Source organism: Poecile atricapillus, chromosome W, assembly GCF_030490865.1.
Source record: "Poecile atricapillus isolate bPoeAtr1 chromosome W, bPoeAtr1.hap1, whole genome shotgun sequence".
NCBI classification, from domain to species: Eukaryota; Metazoa; Chordata; class Aves; order Passeriformes; family Paridae; genus Poecile; species Poecile atricapillus.
This window is the reverse complement of record NC_081288.1, coordinates 92069012-92075011: the sequence shown is the minus strand read 5'-3', so window position 1 is coordinate 92075011 and position 6000 is coordinate 92069012.

Here is a 6000-nt window from a genome sequence, read left to right as displayed (position 1 = left end):
CTCTACTTTTTACTCAAAATCCACTCTTTGAACACTCCATTCCTCCCAATATACTCTGTCATGAATTAAAGGAGTTTTTTTTAAACTACTATTGTCTATCTCCATAGCTTTAACAGAAAAATATTTCAGCTTATAAAGCATCTCCTTATTCTCTCTTTTCCATCTAAAACTTAACCCTTTTCTTCACTGTCTTCTTCATGTTGATTGTCTCTCTCTCTCTTTCTGTCTCTCTGGGAAAAAGGAGTAATCTGTACATTTTATCCAGGTAATAAAAGAATTAAAGTCTTGGAAAAGCTGCAGATGTTTATAGTGTCAGGTTTCAGTCCAGCAGCAGAAACTACAAACTAAGCCAAGCTGGCCGGCTCTGTTTCTCTTCCTTCCTCCCCCCCCCCACCCCCCCCGCCCATCCTCTGCGGCCTTGTCTGGCCTGGAGGGGGGGGGAGAGGAGGCCAAGACAGAGCCTTGTTACCTTGTCAGAAGCAGGAAACACAAAGAGAACAAGAGAGCTCTGACTTCACATCTTAAGGGGATGTTCACAAGTTGATCTCACTTTTCAATGCTTAAAACTGCTGTCAATTCTTAGAAATGACCGATAATTGGTCAGGAGAAAAGACTCCCATCAGCCACCAGCAGCTTCAACTTCCTTAGCTCCCAAAAACCATCTTAAAGGTAAAGTCACCCCATGACACCCAGGCACGGCCTCTGTTCAAACTCACTCTCTCCAGCATGGTCGGCAGCTACACAGATTGTTACTTTGTTGCCTTTACTAGATAAATTTTCCCTAACTTAGGCAAGAAGCTTCTGGGTTTTTGGTTTTTTCCTTTCCCTGCCCTAAAGGCTTTTCACTGGCAAATCCTTTCAGTGTCTTTTTGTTTGTTTGGGTTTTTTTCCTTGAACTGTCTCACTTTATTTTTTCTTCGGTCTGAGGACCCTATGGGCATGGCCCTGGCTGGTCCGAACCCCAGGAAAGACTGAGCCAGTGAAAGGAACATTAAACTCCACCAAGTTTGCCTGCTTCGAGAAGGAGACCCATGCCAGAAATCCCACAGGTTCCCAGATGCTGTGTGAACTCTTTTTCTCCTCCCTTCCCTGAGACAAAGAAGGGCAGCCACCATCAGGTGGGGGTAGGGTGTAAGCTTCAATTTTTATTTTTTTTTTCCTGTGCTTTGTGGGTCTCCTGCTTTGTTATCAGCTTTACCTTTTTTCCCCACTTTCACCCATGGATATTCAGTCCTCTCATTGACAAAAAGGGATTACTGGAGCCCTTCTCTTTAGAGGAAACACTCATTCCAGGGCAGTTTTCTCCAAACATTTGTGTCTAAGTTGAGAAAACACCTTAAAGGAACTCCTAAAATTTTCTCTAGGATATTCTTAAAAGTGAATGGCACTTTTAGTACATGCACATCTATTTGATATTCATGCAAAAATTAGTGTTTCTAAAAATTGCTACAGGTGAAGGAAAGTTATTTGAATTCAACTAAAAATAGCCAGTCTTACCATGTTCCCTCTCAGTCTTTTGATCATCATCAGTTCTGTGTGCAGTAGCAGTTATCTTTTCTCATAAAGAAGACAGTTAAATGTAATAAGCAAAGGATTTTCATGTGCAAATAACTAATTTCTCTGTAAAATAAATTTCAGTTCCATAGTTAGTACTTAAGTGGGGGGTTTGTTTGGTTTTGTATGTGTTTTGGTGTACAAGTTTGAAAGCAAACCAGCAGGAGATTCCAAGTCAGAGCTACAATTTAATAGGAAAATTACAATAAAGGCAATCGTAGAGAAACACTGGCTTAAAGTGGCAGTCAGAATATGACCTGACACACTGTTGGTCAGGGTGGTGATGGCAGTCCAATTAAATGGTGGCTACAGTCCCATTGGAGTGATGGATGTGGTTTTGTCAAAGCAGTCAGTGATCCTCTAGAAAGGTCTGGTCCTTCTCTGGAGGTCCAGTGGTGGTTATTTAGGTCCTGTCCTCTGGGTATCCAGTGGTGGTATCATGGTGTTCCAAGCCTCAGATTATATACAGGTAGGAATGTTCAGAACCTCCCCGAGGGTGGGGCATCTCATAATAGGATGATGTAATTCTATGAGTCATGATGTGAGACCTTGAGGGCCCATTAGCATAGATAGTCCCCTGGAGGGAGTTATCAGGGCTGACTAATGGAGAAGATAAAGAACACTGCCCCACCTATTTTAACAGCTTATGGAGATGGTAATAGAATATATACTTTTGGTTATAACTTTTCAGTGTAATTCAAGACATTTGTTTTTTTGTTTGTATTTTTTTAAACTATCTAGCATACCTTAAAGGCATTTTTCAAAGCATTTGCTTTTTATTTCTTTTGGACCTTTATGGGGACGAGGGAAATGTGTGTTAATAAGCTGCTTTACACTTTACATCTAGGGGAAAAAAATTGGTGAATCATGTAGTTGTGGTTTGGTTTGTTTTTTTTTTTTATGATGATTTACGCTGTTAGCTCTTTCATCTTTATTAAGGGGGTTCTGAATTTTGTGTGCTACATGGCATATTGGCTTTTTTGGCATACCAGACTTGTGAAGTAGTAGGTGGAGTATATACTGTTTTATTCTCTGAACAGGTAATTGGCCATCTTTCACAAGGGATTTCTCATGGTGACTAAGGTGTGGACCCCTTTCTGCTTCAGGACCCCATGTTATCTCCTCATTAACTATTGGTCATCTTATCCCAGTCTCAAACCATTGGTCTCCTTCCCAATTCTTTCCTTCCCTATAAAAATCCCAGCTTTTGCCCACTTTGGTGGTAGATTGTTGGCGCAGGCCAGAGTTTTCCAGCTAGCTCAAATGTAGGTTTTCTTCTCTCTCTGGCCCGGGGCCAGGAGAGGTCTTGGCCATGTTATAAATTTGTATTGTGATATTGGCTTTTCACAATTATTCTGATAAATATATATATTATATGCTTTCACTATATTCTTTTCTCTCTTAGCAAGTTATAGGCTTAGATAAGAATTCTGAATGTTAAAGATATGTTTCATCTGGACAAGGCAAGATAAACAAGCAAGACAATGGGAAGATCAAGCTGTGGAAAACAGGCTATGGAGAGCAAATGGTTATCAAAAAGTACCAGGACGCTGGCAGGGGGGGGAAGATATGAAGACCAGCTACCCTCAAAAGAAGGATGAGGGGCCCATACCCTTATCGAACATTTCCAGAGGAAAGGAAACCAAACTCCAAAATAATGCTGATCAGCAAGAATCATGATGACCAGCAAAAATAGTGCTGACCAGCAGAGAATAAAATTGTGCAAGAACATATTCTAAGAAGGCGGAACCAGGGAGGGGACACCCTTTGAATATGCATTAACCCCTCACAGCAGGGGGAGATAAAAGGAGGGTCCCTAAGATACCAGGTGTGTTCCTGGCAACTGGCCAGGGCACCCGGCCGTTTTAACCCTTTGCTTTATTTCTTTTGTCTCCTAATTGTCTTTTTATTTATATTAAATTCTTTTTATAATTTATTAAGTGAATCTCGTTTTTAAGAGCCAGAACTGCTTTCTGGGTTTGGATCAGGATTTGAGCATGCCAATTCCCTCTGAGCACAAGTCTATTGACCGAGTAAAGAAGCCAAAGGGGGGACTCTTCTGGGTTATATTTCACAGTTTATTCTTGCAAAGGGAACGCTAGGAAGAGGCAAAGGATTCAGGATGTAATAAATTATGTGTAAATAAAAATTCGTAAAGATATAAATAAGATGTATATGTATTGAAATAATAAAAACCCAAAGATGTGTATATAAAAAGGAAAAAACCTTCTTCCAAGCCTGGCAGGGAGTTTTTCTCGGAAGGCAAAGGATTGCAGCCAACACCCAGATAACGAACATTAGCTCGGAAAATAGACAGGACGAGAGCCATCAAAGACAACAAAAGGACTAGCTCGGAGGAGGAACCCAACTCCGGACCTGACCAACGTCCCTGCAGATCTCAGTTGGGAAACAATCAAAGTTGACAAAGACGAGCCTCAGAAAAAGTATCCGCCGCTAGTCCTGAATCGCCCACCTGTCAGACCAGTGTTGGAGATGCAATCTGAGAGGAATGACAGGTTTGTCTTTACAAACAAGCTGTGGGTCAGTTGATAAGGTGTACTATCAGTGAGAGACGACAGAAACAATGGGATGGATTCCAGTAGAAGATCAAAGGGACACTAAAAGAACACTATGAATTCTATAAAAGTTAAGAAGGGATTATGCATGGGGGGGGGGGGGGGAAAGGTATCACCGCCGGTATCAGGCGTTCCGGGAAGTCTGTACCTCTCAAGTACCTCAGCCTATGGGGAAAGAGAGAAGGGACAAGCGGCCGGGAATTAGGATAAAAAGGAGGCTGCGCCCTCCAAGAATTTGAGAGACCCCAGGGGAATGCCCCATGGCCTCTCCCTTTATTCGAATAAAGAAAAAGGACTCCTCTGTCTCCTTTTTGGACATAAACCTCTGGTGTTTGTGGATTAATTTTCCTGACAATTTTGGGGGCTCGTCCGGGATATTTCCACCGTCCGGGGCGGCAGGCAGTGAGTGGAGCTGAAGGCGCGCCTCACCCAGTTTCGGTGATCAGCTCCCCTTGGTGGCGGCCAGCACCGGGCGATCGATTGGGTTCCCGAGACTGTCCAGGAGACAGACGAGTGGCGGACCAGGGGGGTCCGTGAAGAGTCCACAGGGAAGGACCACTGAAAATCTCACCGGTGAGTAAAATGGGATCTTCGGGGAGCAAGCCTGGGAGGGCACCCAGGGAGGGTAGCACAGGCAAGCCTGGGAGGGCACCCATGGAGGGTAGCACAGGCTAAACAGGGCACCCATGGAGGGTTGCAAGGGTACAGCCGGGAAGGGGTCTCGGCAAAAGGGATGACGATCCCACAATACCCCCGGAGAGTCCCTTGGGGAGAATGCTGAGATCTTGGGACAGATTATGCATTCACACAGAAGTAACTATAGAGATGATGGTGAAATATTGTTATTATGTATGGCCAGAGTATAAGTTGCCAAATGGACTTATATGGCCACCTTAGAAAACAGAATTCATTTGTGTTGAGTTCTGTGAAGGTGTCTAGAGGAGAGCTGGAAAAGATGGATTGAAAGAGAATGTGGATTAATGTGGTTTGTACGGGCAGCAGGAGATGGATGGATTGTGTTGGTGTGCTGGAACAGAATTGGTTAATGAAGAGTGTGGAGAGATGTGGTTGAAGCAGGGACCAGGAGTGGAGGTGCAGGACCAGGAGCACTGGCTGGGGGCCTGTGAGGCTGCTGGGACTCAGCACTGGGCAGTGCCTGACCCCACCGGCCCCGGGCAGGGGCAGCAGCAGCTGCCGGCCCTTTGAGGCTGCGGGACGCCCTGGCCGCCTGTGGTGCTGCCGGCCGTGCCCACCGGGAACACTGGAGTGGGGAGGAGCTGTTTGGACAATGTGGCAGGACAGGAACTGGCTCTGGTATTTGGTGTGTGGTAAATAGAGTGAGCACAAGAAGGAAAGGCGAAGGTGATGGCCTTTTTCAGGCCAAAGAGGGAAAAACCGCAAGGTCCAAGGGGTCCCCCGGGACAGAGGGGACGGGATCGGCCACAAGGAAGTGGCAGAGGATTTCTCTCCCCAGCAGGGGAGACCCAAGCCAAACAGCGGTTGGGAAAAGATCAGTGTGCTGTCTTCAGGGCGTAAGACACTGAAAACGGCAATGTCTGCAAAAAAGCCAAAAACAGCTGGATTGTCGAGAAAGTCCAGAAGATAAGATAAATGGATTGTTAAGAGTGTCAAAGGCTCTCATTATATCCACCAACCTAGAGCCGTTGTCAACTTTTAAAGTGAGTCTGGATCGAGGAGAGGTGTGTGTCTTAGTAAAAACAAAGACCTCTCGATTCACCTTAATTTTTATCCCTGAGGGGGAAAATTGTCTAAAGAATTTTTTTTGATCGTTCAAAAGAGTTGTGAGAATTGTGGTTTCTTCTGTGTGCTCAGAAGTTTGAACACATCTTTCTCTGAAAGAATTGTAAAA